General features: G+C 37.1%; 1 protein-coding gene across 10 annotated transcripts in view; it reads left to right on the plus strand.

The window, feature by feature from the left end:
- The window catches only part of NCK2 (NCK adaptor protein 2), a 202,648-nt gene that overhangs the window by 101,502 nt on the left and 82,957 nt on the right, over positions 1-18,189 (plus strand). For 9 of the 10 annotated variants that reach the window (XM_069093978.1, XM_069093976.1, XM_069093979.1 and 6 more), the window contains one exon: positions 14,146-14,325. The exons of the other annotated variant lie outside the window; for it this stretch is intronic. The gene's annotated coding sequence lies outside the window, so the exon portion shown is untranslated. The remainder of the gene's footprint in view (positions 1-14,145; positions 14,326-18,189) is intronic. 10 annotated transcript variants of the gene reach the window in all.

Here is an 18,189-nt window from a genome sequence, read left to right on the forward strand (position 1 = left end):
TGATGAGCTAGTTCCACAATTGAATAGGAGGAAGAGTGAATAAGTTGGATTGCATTTGAGAAATTCTGCAGTGCATTTAATGGTACCCAAGTGTTCCCTGACATATAATCATCTTTTTAACTACTGTATTCTTCCTGCTGATGACATGGGTTGGGACTGACTCAAACCAGTCACCTGGTCATTTCTTTTTGTTCTTGTTGAGTCAATTTCCTTCATGCCTGACCCTTTGTGACTCCATTTGGGGTCATCTTGGCAAAGACACTGGTGTGATTTTCAGTTTCCTTTTCTAGGTCATTTTACAGAGGAGAAAACTGAGGCAAACAGGATTAATTGACTTACCCAGGGTCACACAGCTGGTAATGTCTGAGACTACATTTGAATTCAGGCAGAGGAGTCTTCCTGACTCCAGGTCCTGCATTCTATCTATTGAGCCACCTACCTGCCCTGCTATGTTTGATACTAGAACAATATGGGACATTCATAGGTGATTCAGCAGTTAACCAAAGGAAATTTACTTAGCCATAGGAACAGAAGGATATTCACCAAGGTAGTGCTTTGAGGACACCTTGAATTGTTTCAACCAAACTAAGCCCCCTTGCCTGAATTGCCTGTTGTGGTCTGTCAGCTAAGCATCAGTGTGTAGCTGGACCTCTTTGTGGTTGCTTCGTCCTTGGGAGACCAAGAAATTATGTCAACAGCCTGAACTTTTAGTGCCCTTAAACCAATCAATTCTCAAAGATAACTTCAGTACCTTTTATGGAAAAACTACCATAACTTGCTAAGAGCATGGGCTAGGATATTGTTCCTACTACATGTACCACGTGATATATGGAACCCTATAACTTCTGAAGAATCAAAATTATGGGACAACAGGGAGAAACATATTTGTTTTCTTTAAAATCAAGCTTAAGAGAAACAAACAAAATACCCTCATAACCCAGTGAACACTGCTTTCTATTCCCTGCCACATGTGACAGAATATACTTCATACCATCTCTATACCAAGTCTATCACCTTTCTGCTGAGAAGGGAAAGACATGCTATGCTAGAAGTCCTCTGAAATCATAATTGGTGGTTGACTACAGTGATCGGGATTCTATGGTTCCATGATCTTTCAGTATTGTTTCCCCTTTATTCTATTCACTGGGTAAGTTGTTCTCTTGGTCCTGTATACTTTGCATCCATTCCCACAGGTCTTCCCAAGATTGTCTGAATTTGTCATATTTGTTGTGCTTTAAAAGCACAGTGATATTCTATTCTATTATTGCTCACTTTCCAATCATCAGACATAAAACTTTGTTTTCCAGTACTACAAAAAAAAAAGGTATATTTCCAATGGTCATCTGAAAATTACTTATGGCATAAAGGATGTCCACCAGAAAATGTATTAGAAAAAAAAAGGTGGCCTGGGGTCCTTGAGCAAGAGTGAGAAAGATCAGATGGATAACCCCAGTATTCTACTGGTTTCCACAGAATGTTAAAACACCTACTATAAGACCCTCAGCTTTTTGGGTAGATCTTTTAAGGGTGATTTCTGAGACAGTTATCACATAAGATGAGGATTGCTTGTGATTATACATAGATTACTCGTATTTTACAAGTATTGACTTGTTCTCTTTGCTTCCATTTAAGTTCACTAGTTTGTATTTTTTTCTGTAATAAAGATCCTTCCTTTTATACATTTTAATATTCTTAGAGAAGTGGGTGGTTTTTGTTTTTTGTTTGTTTTAGTACTGAGACAAAGCTCTTAACACTTTTCTTAAAAATATATGACTGTACCGTGTACTACTGCTTTTCCTCACTTGTTCATAATAATGATATGGTTCTATAATCTTTTTTTAGTAATTTTTAAAAAGATACAGTGATAATTAAATGCCTGTGTTAGTCCCAGTCTTTTGAGTCTCATCAAACAGCCCAGAAAGTGTCTTTAGTTTTTTTTTAATGCTTATCATCTTTTATTGCTTTGAATATTTCCTATTAAAAGTAAAAAATTTTATATGTAATTCTCCATTTTCAAATTATAGCCCTATTGTTGAGGAACTTCAAGGCTTGGACTAGAAAAAGAATCAAGAGACAGTTTAGATATCAGTACAATTATTTTTTGACCATGCCCTTCCACCCAGGTTTGACAATCCCTCTCATTCTTTAGCTAGGTTGAGGGCTGCTTGACAACTCCCTAAGCTCTTTTCAGCCTGCTGCCCAAAATGGAAATGGAGCTGGGGACCCGAAGATAGGAACAAGCAACTGTGTTAGAACTGCTCTTAACAATGTAATTTTCATTTTCCCGGCAAGAGGAACGAGAGCCAATAAGGCCCTTTGAATGCTCAATAAGAATCCTATGAGGTTTTCTAAGTTTACAGTTTGTTCCCTCTCTCTCTCTGTCTCTCTCTTCCTCTTCTTCTCTCCCCCCCTTCTCTCTCTCTCTCTTCCTTCTTCCCCTCTCCCCTTCTCCCCTTCTCTCCTTTTCTCCCTATCTCTTTCTCCCCCCTCCTCTCTTTCTTTCTCTTTCTCTTTGAAGTAGATCTGGACCTAAAAAGAGAAAATTGAGAATGAGTAAAGATTCCTCAATCATTACACTTCAATTAGTGAAAATGTGATGATAATACTGATAGTATCTAACTTATATAGGGCTGTTGTGAGAATCAAATGAAATAAATCAAATTTGGCATTTTTGCCAGCTTTAAAACACTATATAATTGTCAGAGATTATTGAAATGAAACATTCTGATTTTTTTAAGGTTAGAAAAGTAGTGAGATCATGTTAGGGTAGCTAGTAAATAAACCTAAGCAATGTTATAAAAATGGCTTTTTGGTACAGCCTTGATTTGGGATGGAAATGAGTCAGAGGAAGGTAAAACTTTGGTGACAGTTCTCAATTGGCAACTGTAAGAACCATGCATTTAACCATACAAACATCTTAACTCTGCTGCAGCTCAGAACGCCTCACTGTACAGTGCCGCCCAGTGTGACTTCTGGCCCTAAGGCAAGATGAAATATGTAATTGTCCTTCAATCCTGCCTTATGCAAAAGAACAGGTAGTAATAGTTCTTGTGGTCTTCATCACAGCAGCTAGCACTTACATAGTGCTTCCTCTGTGCCAAGTGCTGTGCTAAGTACTTTTAAAATATTCTCTCATTTTATCCTTACAAAACCCCTGGGAGTTAGCTGTTATCATCATCCCTGTTTTACAGGTGAGGATGCTGAGACAAACAGGTTGAATGACTTGCCCAGGGATGCAAAACTAGTAAGTGTCTGAGTCCGTTTGAACTCAGATCTTCCTGACTCCAGGCCCAGTGCTATATTCACAGTAAGGAAACCTGCTTTATGAATGTGGTATTTTAATCTTACTTAATATACAGTTGATTTTTTAAGAAGCTGCGTTTACATTTTATAAGGTTGAACTGTTATTTATGAAATATTAAGATCCACGTTTTGTTTTCTGACCCAATGTCATTTATGTAGCATAGTTTCGCTTTACTAATGTTGCAGTGTGGCTTGTGTCTTCTGTATAATTTCCTGTATCTAATAATTAAATTTCTTCTACCTTCTATGATGAAATTTCTGACAGCAAAGCATGTTGCAGCAATGTATCTTCTCTTTGAGTAGAGGTATTAACCTTTGTGTGTAATTTTTTTCCAAATATATTGGGTTATGTTAATGCTCATGTTAAAGAACAGAAACATTCACAGACAACTTGGCAGGCATTAGAATAATTTTTATTTGATCACTTCTTACCATCCTCCAGTGTCATCCCTTCCCTCCCAAACAGCATTAATAATAACAAAAATCCTTAAAGTATAATGCAACCCTAAGGATTGGTAAAAGAGAAATTGCTTGATTCAAGGCATCTTTTAGTGATTTCTTCATTTCTATGCCCTAGTAGATTATGAAACTTATAAAAGAAAAGATAATTTTAATGTATCAAATCAGTGTTTTTTTTGTAAAACCTATGCATTAAATCTTTAAAAGCAATTTTTAAAAAATGCCTACTCTGAAAAGTACTAAGTCACATAAGGCTAATTTTAAAAAAACACTGCTTTGGATCAGTTTTAAATTTTGCATCCGTTGTAGATTTCATCCTGAAAAGGATTTGATTATTTGCAGTACCTCCCCTTCCCTTCTCAACCTCCCTCTCTTCCATTGTTGTTGCAGTCATTTCAGTCGTGCTCACCTCTTTGTGATTCCTTTTGGGGTCTTCTTGCCAAAGATACTGGAGTGGTTTGTCATTCCCTTCTTCAGCTCATTTTACAGATGAGAAATTGAGGCAAACGGGGTTAAGTGACTTGTCCAGGGTCACAGGGCTAGTAAGGATCCACCGCAGTGACTTCTCGCTACCACTCCCTTTTTCTTTTCCCTCTGACATCATCCCCCTTCTTTCTCTTTGTCCCTCCTCTCATCTTCTTCCCACTCTCTCCTCTGTCTTCCCTTCCACCTCACCCTCCTCCACTCCCTTACTCCAATCCCCCCAAGTACAGTCAAATCCTACTGCAGATCAGCACCGGAGCTTTAGTCTTTTCTGATTTTCTAACCTGGTTGGGTTTGCATCGTTTTAGGAAGCCTGGTGGCTCACCATATTGATGCCAGACATCTTAGCTCTACTGAAACTCAGAATTCCTAAACTCACATGATCCACAAGCCTCAGCAGTCTCAGCAGCAGGGACTACAGGTGTTTGTTACCACAGATTTGCTTTCAGTAAATTTTTTTAATAGGCAATAATGCTGGATATTGTAGCTTACTTTTTATTAGATGCTTTACCACAATATTCTCTTCCTCCCTGTACATATAGAAACTGGTTTAGATGCAGGAATTGTTTCAATTTTTCATCTTATTGCTTGAAAGATTTAAGAGTTTGATTTATTTTTTCCCAATTAGGATTCTCTGTTGTTGCTAAACACATAATTTTTCTGAAAATTATGTATTAATTAAGTGTCTGAGCCTGGATTCAATCCCAGGTCATTCCGACTCTGGGGCCGGTGCTCTTACTGGAAGGTACTGTTAATATGTCCATTTTATAGATGAGGAAATTGAGGCAGATAGAGGTTAAGTGACTTGTCCAGGGTCACACAGCTAGTAAATGTCTGAGACTGGATTTGAACCACAGGTCTGGTGCTCTATCCACTGTACTAACCACCTATTGTAAATATAAAGATGCTCATTTGTGATAAAAAAAAAAAACTGGTACAAAAATGTCAGATATATGGATAGGGAAAGAGTTTATGACTAAACAAGAAATAGAGAAGATCACAGGAAGTAAAATGGATAATTTTGATTACATGAAATTAACAAAAGGTTTTGCAGCAACAAAACTAATGTAGCCAAATTAGAAGGAAAACAGGAAACTGGGGGGAAATTTTATCGCGGATTTCCCAGATAAAAGCCTCATTTTTCAAATATATAGGGAATTAAGCCAAATTTATTTTTTTTAATTATTAAAAAAATGTCATTCCTCATTTGATAAGTGGTTGCAAAAGATATGAACAGCTTTCAGAATAAATCAAAGCTATTAATAGTCACATAAAAAGCAAAACAAAACTAACTACTGATTAAAGAAATGCAAATTAAAACAACTCTGAGATACCACCTCACACCTATCAGATTGGCTAACCTGACAGGAAAGGAAAAGGACAAATGCAGGAAGGGAATGTGGAAAAAACACGACATGAATGCATTGTTGGTGGAACTGTGAACTGGTCTAACCATTCTCATGAATAGTTTGGAACTGTCAAAAGGGCTATAAAGCTATGCATATTCTTTGACCCAACAATATCACTACCCAACAATATACTAGGTCTATCTGAAACAGATAAAAGAAAAGGTAAAAGGACCTATTTGTACAAAAATAATTGTAGCAACTCTTTTTGTGGTGTCAGTGAATTGGAAATTGAGGGAATGGGGGCATTCAGGGGGCGCAGTAAGAGCACTGGCCCCAGAGTCGGAATGACCTGGGATCGAATCCGGGCTCAGATACTTAGCACCACACCCAGCAATAACTGGCCGTGTAACCTTGGGCAAGTTACTTAACCCCGATTGCTTTAAAAAAAAAAAAAAAGAAATTGAGGGAATGGCAACCAGTTGGACAATGGTTAACAAGTTGTGATATATGATTGTGATGGAATACTATAGTTATGAAAGCAATGACCAAAGGGCATGGTTTCAGAAAAACCTTGGAAGACTTATATGAGCTGATGCAAAGTGAAATGCACACACCAGGAGAACATTTTAGACATCAGTAGTGGTAATCTAAAGATGATCATCTGTCAAAGACTTAGTTACTCTCCTCAAGACAATGATCCATAACAATTCCAAAGGACCTGAGATGAAAATTGCTGTTCAGCTCCAGAAGCAAAACTAATGAACTCTGAATATAGGTTGAAGCACACTCTTTAAACTTTATTTTTTTTCTTGAGTTGTGTGTGTGTGTTTTCTTTTGCAACATGTCTAATATGAAAATATGTTTTTTCATGATCACACATGTGTAATCGATATATTGCTTGCCTTCTCAAGGGGTGGAGGAGGGAAAGAACTTGTAACTCAAAATTTTAAAAAGAGAATATTAAAAACTTCACATATAATTTGGAAATATATGATGAAAAAATAAAATACATCCAAATAAAAAGAAGAAATCTCTGGTACAAGTAAAAGATGAAGAAGAGTGAGGCTAGCTAAGCTTCTAGGGCAAAAAAAAACTTGGAGATTTTAGTAGACTTCAAGTTCAGTATGAGATAGAAGTGTGACATGGCAGTCAAAAAACCTTATGAAATTTTAGATTTCATTAAGAGAGACTTAGTTACCCAAGGGAAGTTGGTAATAGTTCCTTTTTCAGTTCTAATCAGACTACATCACCGTATCTGGGAAGGAGGTATATTTTAGGAAAGATATCCTTCAACATTGGTAATTCCCATCTTTTGTTATCTCCCCCCATTTTGCATGTTAGGTGGTACTTAGTGTTGTTTCAAATTTGCATTTTTCTTACACTTTTTTTTTTGCTTTTGTTTTTTGGAGGGGGGAAGGCAAGGCAGTTGGGGTTAAGTGACTTGCCCAAGGTCACACAGCTAGTACAGGTTAAGTGTCTGAGGTCAGATTTGAACTCAGGTCCTCCTGACTCCAGGGCTGGTGATCTATTCACTGTGCTACCTAGCTGCCCCATTCTTACACTTTTAATTCAGTGATATGGAATGTGTTTTTGTTTGCTCATTTCTATTTTGCATTTCTTCTTTTGAAGAATCATTCATATCCTTTGCCTACCTATCTATTTGTAGAATGGTTCTTGGTGTTTGTGTCCTTTTCCTGTATGCTTTGGCCATCAGAATTTTATTGGTCATATTTGATACAAACTTTTCTAACACAACCTTTTCTCTTCTAATTATCTTCATTAAGTTTGTGCAGAAGCTTTAAAATTTTATTTTGTAAAGTCCTGTCTGTTATCTTTTATGATCTCTTTTATCCTTTGCTTGGCTAAGATCTCTGATCCTTTCTGTGCTCTCCCTTCACCACTCTCCCCAGTTGTAATTGTGAAAGGCATTTAGTCCTAGAGTGAATTTTTCATTTGAATGGACCTATGATTTCATTACTATAGGGAATCTCTGTGATGAACCTCCCTCTCCCAATGCAGGTTAGGACCTGGCTCACAGTTTTATAGTAAAGAGTTACCTGAGACATCAAGTAACTTGACCAGGGTCTCACAGCCAATAATAGCAGAGTCTGAATTTGAACCCAGGTCTCTCTGGACTTCCTATGAACTTCTAGCACTTTATCCACTATGCCAGGCTCCCTCTCTCAGCATAGATTTTCAGTGTTCTTCATAATGTCATTAAAAGACATGGCTTCATAGACAGCAAATTTTTATGAACAATTACCAAATAACAGTTGACTAAGTTCCCTGTTTGGATACAAGAAAATTCTAGCCTAACATAATTCAAGCAGTTGTTACAAAATAGTTTTTAACTGAAAATTACCTTTAATAAAGATCTAAAGAAATTAGGGAAAGAAATGTATTTTAAATTTCATATTACTTATAGTCTCATTCTTTTCCCCCCCTAAAGAAAACTGTACATCAAACTAATTGAACTAAAACTTTTTTTCTTAGAAATAGAGAACATTAGGGGCAGCCAGGTGTCCCAGTGAGTAAGAGCACCAGCTCCAGAGTCGGGATGACCTGGTATCGAATCTGGGCTCTGATACTTAGCACCATACCTAGAAATAACTAACTGGCTATGTAACCTTGAGAAAGTTACCTAACCCCAATTGCTTTAAAAAAACATCCCTAAATAGAAATAGAGAACATTTTCTTATATGTGTTTCAGCTAATTTTTTTTCTGAAAAATTTCATATGAATTATACTCTTTGGTTAATTATAGTTTTCAGTTTCAGTGACCTTGTGACTGACAATATTTGTCTTGTTGCTTGATGCTATTGTTTTTCACAGAAGTGTGTGCTTTCCTCTGCTATGTTTAGACTGTATTCTCTAATTATGACCTAAATTGAAATGATAATTTTTAGCAGAAAGTTTATGTATGCTAACAACCTCAAATTAAATATAACCTTTGGGCATATTTTCTTTAAATCTAAAAAAAAAATTTTGATTTTCACTATATGAATTTCAACAAGCTTTTATATAAAATCACTGGTGAAATAGATTGGCAAACTGCCATGGTGCCACTTCTTTCAGGAAAAAAAAAACATTTCAAGATGCCCTTTTAAAAATGTACTCCCCAGACGGCTGCTAGTAACCCTTAAGTTGACTCACTAGAAACAAAAACATTGTATTGACATTACTTTCTGGGTTCAAATTTTATGTTCTGTTCTACTCACAATTTTAGTTTTTATTTATTTTCAATTTTAAAAATCTAATATGAATTTATTAAGTTCCCATATTGACATAATTTTACAGTATCACAATGGAGGATAGAGAGATGGACTTGCAAACGGGCAAAAATTTATAAGCATGCATTGGCAAAGTGAAATACTTGCCATTTCCTTGAGGCAGTTAGGTAATTCAGTGAATAGAGTGCTGAGCTTGTGTCAGGAAGTTGTTCATTTGTGTCCAAGTATTTGTGATCCCATTTGGAATTTTCTTGTCAGAGATGCTGGAGTGATTTGCCATTTCCTTCTCGAGCTCCTTTTTTCAGATGGGGAAACTGAAGCAAAAAGAGGTAATTGACTTACCCAGGGTCACACAGCTCTGGGAAGTGTCTGATGCCAGATTTGAACACAGGAAGATGAATCTTCCAGACGCCAGGCCCAGCGGTTTATCCACTGTCCCACCTAGATGCCTCAAGGATGTCAGAAAGACCTGAGTTCAAATCTTGCCTCAGACATTTACTAGCTTTGTCACTCTGGGCAAATTACTTAACCTCCATTTGCCTCAGTTTCATCAGCTATAAAATGGGATAATAATAACTCCTTTCTCACAGGGTGGTTGAGGATCAAATGAAATAATAATGCTAAAAGGTGCACAATGCTTACACCTGGCATAGTAATAGTAGGTTCTATATAAATGCTTACTCCCTTCCTTTCCTCGAGAATAGGCCTCGCTAGTAAAATCTGTCAGCAGGCAAGTGAACATTTTAGTTTAAATCCAAGAAACAGCTCATTTCATTAATATTCTCCTCTATTGTCCCGACAGCTGACAATAGCCTCACAACCCGAAGGTTGCACCAGGTTGAGAACACCAAGGGAGGGGAATAACGATCCAGCAGTGAATGAAAACTCTTGGCCAGGACCTGGTGACCCTTTTAGAGGGCTATCATTTCTTTGTTAACATTTAGCAGAATGGTCTGAAATGGCTCTGTCAAGAATTTTTTTTCATATCTAACACTTAAAAATGCTTCCATTGTTGGATCATTATTTTTCCTGAATGTTGTCTCTGGAGCTATTGCTGCGCACTGTTGGACAAGCAAGACCACCATTTGAAAATGTTCTTTTAAAAAATCCAATAGGCTCTTTCATCTGAATCGGCTCTTACTTGTTTTTTAAAGGGATATTTGATTAAATTGTTATTGGAATAATTCTTTTTCCCTGACTGGAATGTAACTAGATACTTCAGTGTTAACACTTTGCATTACAGTTATGATGGTAATGAATTAATTGATCTTGACTGAAAATATTTACTCAAGCATAGTGAATGCAATGTAGAATATAATCTTCGTTTGGTTAGCAAAGACTTTTTGTCAGATTCCATTGTCTTTACTGGACTTCTTTGTATTTCTGAAATATCTGCAAATCTGTGGTCCTGTCATTTTCCGTATGTCTGACTCTTCACAACTCCATTTTGGGTTTTCTTGGCAAAGCCACCTAAGTTGTTTGCCATTTCCTTCTCCAGCTAATTTAACAATGGGGAAACTGAGGCAAAGAATGTTAAGTAATGTTAGCAGACAATCACAACATCATGAAACTTTCCTGAAAACTAGTTTTCTTACAAGAGAAATGAACAAATTCAAAGAGTTCACAGTCCATACAGAAGTTTGCATTTTTATTAACAGAAAGACAAAGGAAGGAGAAGATACCAAAAATCTTCTAAAAGGGCATGGTATGGGAAGGGGAAAGGTGTGGTAAAGGTGGAAAAAATGACCAAACCCCTCCTGAAAAGGAGGGACAAGGCAATGGCAAAAGCCACACTATTTTTTTTTCCCTTGGCAACTGCTAGACTATGAAGATATCTACAAGGGAACCAGCTACACAAGCAGTTTCTCGACCTAGTGCAGACTGACTGGCATCTGCCTTGACTCTCAGGGATACACAGGGAGTCCAGCTTGGGGTAAAAACAACACATCATGTCATTTTTGGGGTGGGCGGACTTTTTTCTTGCCACATTCAGGGTCTCCTGCATGCTCTGGATCCAGTTTTCCTGGAAAATATGGCGACTCAAAAAAGACAAGTTTAGGGGATTCCTTAATAGTTCTTAACAGTGACTTGCCCAAGGTCACACAGCTAGTAAGTATCTGAGGCCAGATTTGAACTCAGGAAGATGAGTCTCTCTGACTCCAGGTCCAGCACTCTCTCCACTGTACCACCTTCTAGTGGCAGCTATTTTTCAGTAGAGTATTTTGTACCCAGGGTCCCTTAGAATACCATATAGTTATTTAAAATAAGGACTATACACGACATATTTTCATGTAGGTTTTCTCAATAGATTACTAACCTCTTTCCCTTTATATTACAAATGCTGAAAGTGTGTGTGTTGATTGGAGTGGGGGAGGAGAAACCCATTCCCTGAATTTTACTCTAATCTTTTCTTCTTATATGTCCTTCACACAAAAATATGTGGTTAAATATCTTGGGATCTCTGCTTTAAAGCTGGAATTTGGGGGTGAGGTATTTAGGGAGGGGTATAGGAAATCAGTATCAAGATATTTTAATGCTTCTGGAATTTGTGATTTCATCTATATAGACACTTGAACCAGCACAGATTGTAAAACCTCCCTTACTATGTAGCTTAATCAGTAAATTCCTTTGACCAAAAAAGATTTATCCCCTGATAACTTCCTTTAAGTCCCAATTAAAATCCCACCTTCTATGAGAAACCTTCCTCCACCTCTCCTAAAGCTAGTGCCTTCCCTCTGTGAAGGAGTCAGGGGAGTGAATGACATTTCCATGGGAGAGAAGGTAGAGAGAGCTAAGAGATCCAAACAAACAGTCTTGGAATAGCACCCAACCTTGAATCCCTAGGGACAGGGAAGAATGGATATATGGTGTCTTAGCAGCTGAGGGAGAGGACAATATCTCCAATGGGCTGTTTCACATCAGCTCTACTAGGAAGGGGACTAAAATTAGCAACTGTTGGTTTCTTCTAGCCAGAAACTGCAGTTCTTCCCCTCCCAGGTTGATTCTTGGGTGAAGGCAAATTAGATCATCTTCAGCCTTGATTCTTACCTATCCTTTAATTATTGAATTGGGTGTTGCCTCTGACAAAGTGAGACCTGGCAAAGACCTTTGCTTAAAAAGGCCATGGTCTCCCACTCTACTGGGGGCCATTGCCAGTTTTCTTGATCTATGTCTTGCCACTGGAGTCCCAAAAACTCTAGAAGAGAGAGTGAGGCTGATGACTTTGTACAGCTCTGTGTCACTTAAATCCAATTCACCTGCAAGTCAAGACATCCTCCTTCTGATGTCAGTCCTCTTTGAGAAAGAAAGATGAGGAGTGACTAGGTGGAGCAGTGAATAGAGCACCGGTCCTGGAGTCAGGAGGACCTGAGTTTAAATCCATCCTCAGAAAGTTGACACTTACTAGCTGAGTGACCTTAGGCAAGTCACTTAACCCCAATTGCCTTGCCTTTCTCCCTCCAAAAAGAAAAAAGAGAAAGAATGATGAACAACAACATTTATCATATATATAGCTGGCTTTGTATATATCTGTCTCCCTCATTAGATTGTAAGCTCCTTGAGTTCAGCTACTGTCTTTTGTCACTTTTTGTATCTCCAGCATTTAGCACAGGGCCTGGCACACAACAGGCACTATGATTGGTTAGCCTTTTGATCATGAGCTTATCTAAATTTATCTAGATTGGCCCTTGGATGACTATAGCCCTTCTCTGATCAGACATTCACAAGTCTCCCTCATCTTTCAAAAAGAATTCCTATCCTAGATCCTCCCATTCCTTCAGACTCTCACAATGCATTTCTTTCCCTTTCTCATCCAGACTCCTAGAAAAAAAGCTATCTACATTCATTGCCTCCCTCAGCCCTTTGCAGTCTGATTTGTGACCTCATCATTCAAACGGAGTCTCCTCACTCCAATGATAGCAGTAGTCTCTTATCTGCCATATTGGATGTGCCATAGAAGTCTTCATCCTTCTTGACCTCTGCTGCATTTGAAGCTGTTGACCCACCTCTCCTTCTGGAAATGCTCTCCGTTAAGATTTCTTCCAATACCACTTTCTCCTGGTTTTTCTATCTAGTCATTCTTTCTCAGTCTCCTTTGCTAGCTTAGGTATTTACCAGAGCTCAGTCCTAGGCCCTCATCTCTCAGTACCTTCTTTATTGGTGACTTTGTTAACTCTTATGACTTGACTTTGTTCTGCTTTCTTTGTATATGGCTCCTAGATCTGCAGTATGCATGCAGTCTCATAATCAGTCTTAGCTCTCCTTTACATATCAGTGCTGCATCTCCAAGCTCTCAGACCCCTCGCTCTTCCTTACCCTGGGTATCTAGCCTAGTTGTTAAATCTTGCCTTTTCTACCCTTACACTTTCTCATAGCTGATCTTTTGTCTCTACTAGTATAGCCATCACCTTAATTCAGGCCTTCTTGTCTCCATTACTACAACATCAGCCAAATTGGTCCCCTTGTCTCAAGATTCTCTTTGCTCTAGTCTATTCTATATGCAGCCACCAAAGTGAGCACAGATCTAATGATCTTGCTCTCCTGTTCAGTGAACTCTGGTGGCTTCTGTTGCCCCCAGGACAAAATAGAAACTTCTGTTTAGCCTTTAAAGTACTTCCTGACTTGGGCCCAACCTATTTTCCTATCCTTATTTTAATCCCTCCTTCCTCTCTGCAATTCTTGCAAACTACCCTTCTGTCTTCCTCACGTGACTCTCCATGTTCTGTCTCAGAGCCATTGTAAGGCTGTCCCACATGGAGGACGTTTCTTCATTTTAAGGTGAAACCCAGGCATCTTCCTCATGAAAACTTTGCTAATTCCCCCCAGCTACTTTGCATTTAACTATTTGCTGTGTGTGTACAAATTCTGTGCTGTATATATTTTTATATGTACTCCTATTGGTGGTGATTATTTTATTCTTTATATTTCTGTCTCCAGTACCTAGCATATAGTACATGCTTAATAATAAACCTTGTCGATTGATTGATAATTTAAATATCACTACTTTTAGCTTTTCTGTTTAAATATTATTTTAAGCCTTTCCATCTTAGGAACACCTATGAAAGTATTTTTTCCAGTGGCCTAACTGTTGAAAATCAAGTCACCCTCATGCCAGGATAAGGGTGTCAGTTGGGCTTTAGTGGAAATATAGAAAAATTAGAATGGAATCAAACTATCATATAAAGTTATTGGGGGGGAGGCGTTGGCAGAGAGTGGGAAAAGGTCAAATTTATCCATTAAACTAGTTAGTGTCAGAATAACTACTGGAATACCACCCAATATCTCATTGATTCTGATTTTTTCTTTCTTTTTCTTTTAAATAGATTTTGTGCTGCTATTTTACCACATAATACAAATATTCTGGGTCAGAATCATCTGTGAAATTTCTGCTAGAGTTTGAAGATAGTTCTACAGTTTTGTAACTTGTGAAACATCTTCTGACAGTAATTTTATTAAGGAGTAGTACCTCGTTTTATCAGTCACGTCTTGTAACTGTGCCAAAGGTAAGACACATTATGCTTTAAAAGCTTTGCTTTTCTACTCTTTCTGTGTAGGGTTTAAACTATAAATATGTTATAATTCAGGTTCCTAGCTGCAGAGTTAATTCAAGTTTAACTTTTCAAAAGGCCAGGTTTAAGATGGAATTATTTTTCTTGTTCTATTTAATTGTTTCTTTGCGTATCTTAAAGTAGGTGAAATGATAGGAGTTGTCTTCTTTTTCATATTGAATACTGGTAAGCTTTAATTTCTTTTCTATTTAAATGATAACTTGTTATTTCAATGTACTTCTTTTATGCAGTAGGAACAGTGTATTGGTCATATCCTCCCCCTCCTTGGTCCATTAAGACTACTACATTCAACAATATTTATGTTGTAAATTGAGTGTGGCCCATGGCTTCTGGAGGTGATAGAGCATATTTGTTATAATAAATATTGTGAGTAGCATCTTCCTCTAACAAAAGGATTTATTAGCCTCAGCAAATGACTGACACTTCTTATTTTCTGCAGCCAGTAGTAAACACCAGTGATTACTATATCAAGTTATACTAGATAAGATTCCTATTTAGGGAAGACAGAAGAGTGTGGGTAGCCCTAGGAATGAACTGTAGAGAGAGGTATTAATTGTAGAGAGATTTGACCTGTATTTTCAGAATTCCTCTTTTGTAGACTGAAGAAACTGCCTTGTCTTAAGTTTTATCTTGGTATTCGTAAAAATATTTCATGAACACTTTTTTTTAGGCTAAAAGTATTGACTTGTTAAGGTTCTACAGTTGGATTTTCATCATTAGTAGCTGGCGCCTGAATTTGGTGAAAATTCATTGGATTGTTGAACATTTGTATTGGAATGTTAGAAATTCCACAATGGTCAGACCAGTGACGATTTCTGTAATCAATCTTTCTTTGACAGGGATACCAATTAATATTTTGTGGGAAGGTATATTTATTCCTAGCTTCTTTTAATAACCCATTACGAATCTATCTCCAGTGAATTTCTGTGAACCCATCTTCAGCTAGTTATTATTCTTATACCATTTCATCTAGTTAATATTTTTATGCTATTACCCTTTTGGGGAGGGGAGGTGTCATAAGTTATATACATTTTCCACCTGAGTGTGAAGTGCCATTTAAACTTCCTGATATTTAGTGAAGAATTCCCTTCCTATTCTCTGTTTCCTTGGATGAACTTGTATCTTTTACTTCTTTGAATTTCTTATCTCTAAGTTGAAAAGCATAATGTTTTTTGTATGTCTTTTTGGAAGTCCCTCTGTTCCTTTAAGCATTTTAATTTTCCTTTGTCCAGATTTTCTCAAACTCCATTCAGTCTTTATTCCGGTGTGTAAAAACCGGAGATGCACATGCCATCACAGATTTTATACAAGGGTAGAAACTGTTGCGATTGTTTATTTGTTTTGTTTTTTACTTTCCCCATTGGTATTATTTGTGATGATACCTTTTTTGACAGTGTTAGCACATTCTGCCATTATTTTCAGGCTCTATATTAACTGCTATGCTAAGTTAGCACATTCTTCCTGATATCTTTCTTCCATCCTCCCTTGTTCCTAAGCTAACCTAATTTCCTATGGCACTTTGAATGTCTCCTTTATCCCCATCATTTCCTACCTTGTATTACCCTCACTACAATGTAAACTCTTGAATTTTGTCATTTCATCTTTTTGTCCTGTTGCCACATAGGCCAGGCTCTTTTGGGGACTGATGGAATACTTCATACTAAGGGAGGCTCTGTTTATTGAGCTCTACTCTTTAATAACTAGTGTCACCAGGGATATAGCCTGACAGCAAACAAAGGCCATCTTAGTGGCCTTTTTGCCAATTCTAACTCTCAATTTTGTCTCGGTTCTCCAGTGAAATCAGAGGACCCCCCTTCCTCCCCAATTGAAAAAATCATCTACAAACTATAAACTACAGTTGAAATATTAGTAATATGTAGAAAGATTGTATAACTTTTAATTATTATCTATAAGCAGTTATTTATTATTATTATTTAGTTATCTTATAATTTTATTGGTACCCTTTGTTTTGCAGCATAATTATTTCTATATGATATTCTCCTTTCTTCACTCCCATATCATAATTGTAAGGACTTACTACATAGTAATATTATAATATCTGCATGGAGTATACTATTAGTTATTTAGAATTATACTTTCATGATATGAATAATGTTTCACTGGACAAATATTAGATCCTGGGGATAAAGTGATACTAATATGTATTTCAAGAGAGATTATGTATCAGATGGCTTGAATTTTGTGGGCTGAGTAAAGTAAATTAGACTTTTATTTCATAAATATCATTTCAGTTTTCTCCATAATTTAGTTACCATCATGTCATACTTTCCCATTCTAGTCTGGAAATGAGCTTTTGATTAATTTAATTAATTAATGAATTATTTTTAATTTTTTAAATTTAATTTATATATTATTATTAATAAAATTTAAAAATTTAAATAATAAAAATGAATAAATTAATTAATGAAATATTATCCCACCGAGGAGGGAAAAGGAAAATTAAACATTATTTATATAACCCTTTCATTTGCAAAATGCTTTACAGTCATATTTCTGTCGGTAAAGAGAACCAGTTTGCCTCTTAATAATCAATTAATAAGCATTTATTATGCACCCACCATAAGCATCATGTTAACCTCAGTTAGTTCAATTGTTTTAGTGTCTGACATTTTGTGACCCCGTTTGAGGTTTTTGTGGCAAAGATACTGGAGTGGTTTGCCATTTCCTTCTTTCCCTAATTTTAGAGATGAGGAAACTGAGGCAAACAGGGTTAAGTGACTTGCCCAGGGTCACCCAGCTAAGTAAGTGCCTGAGGCTGGATTTGAACTCAGGCCTTCTTGACTCCAAATGTGACACACTACCCACTGTGCCACGTAGCTTCCCTGAACGTCAGTTAATACTTTACCTAAAAAACAGTAACAACAATAGCAAAACTAGCATTTAAAAAATATTTCTAGTGCTCTATACTCTCGGTGCTTTATAGTCTTTTGGAAACTTCTCAGGACTAATAGTCTCCATCAGGTGTCACTAACCCCAATGGGAAGTCTCGTTATCTGATCTGGCATGTCTTCAAGCATCTCTTGCCCTTGTACCACAGCTACTAGGACAAGTGGGTGGGTAGCTCATCTTACTCTAGGTAAAAGGCTCATCTTCCTTATTTCAAAACTGGCCTCAGACACTTACTAGCTGTGTGACCCTGAGAAAGTCACTTCACCCTGTTTGCCTCAGTTTCCTCATCTGTAAAATGAACTGTAGAAGGAAATGGTAAACCACTCCAGAATTTTTGCCAAGAAAGCCTCAAATGGGGTCATGAAGAGCCAGGTATGATTGAAAAACGACTGGACAAAACCATAGCTACTCTGTGGGAGAGGAACCATAGTCAGTGCTGCCTCTACAGTAGTGAAGGCTATCAGTAACACTTTTGTTAGATTTTCAGAGACTGACTTGCCCAGTTTCTGCCATTTTGACTATTAGAGGCTAGAGTTGTTCTGGCTAGTTTTTTGAGTTGTTCTCGATTTTTAAATAGAATAAGTACTGAGAATATGTTTCCTCTGCTTTTGTAGCACAAAGCCAGAATAGCTTTGTTTAATTGATAACTAAGATATTATGGATCAGTGGGGGAAAAATTCACTGGTCTTTCTACAATCCTAAGGTCTGAATTTGGTGCCCGGACCTAGCACTCAGCTAATAAACTGTTTGATCTTACTTAACCACCCTGTCTTAGTTTCCTCACCTTAAAATGGGGATCATAATAATGCTGCTTATGTTTCACTTCACACTTCACAGGGGTATTATGTGAAAATATTTTATATATTTTATTTTATTTCTTAAATTCAG

The sequence above is a fragment of the Petaurus breviceps genome, unplaced genomic scaffold (genome assembly GCF_028583685.1).
Source record: "Petaurus breviceps papuanus isolate PSGF00001 unplaced genomic scaffold, PetGlider_PUasm1.0 214, whole genome shotgun sequence".
Lineage (NCBI taxonomy): Eukaryota > Metazoa > Chordata > Mammalia > Diprotodontia > Petauridae > Petaurus > Petaurus breviceps.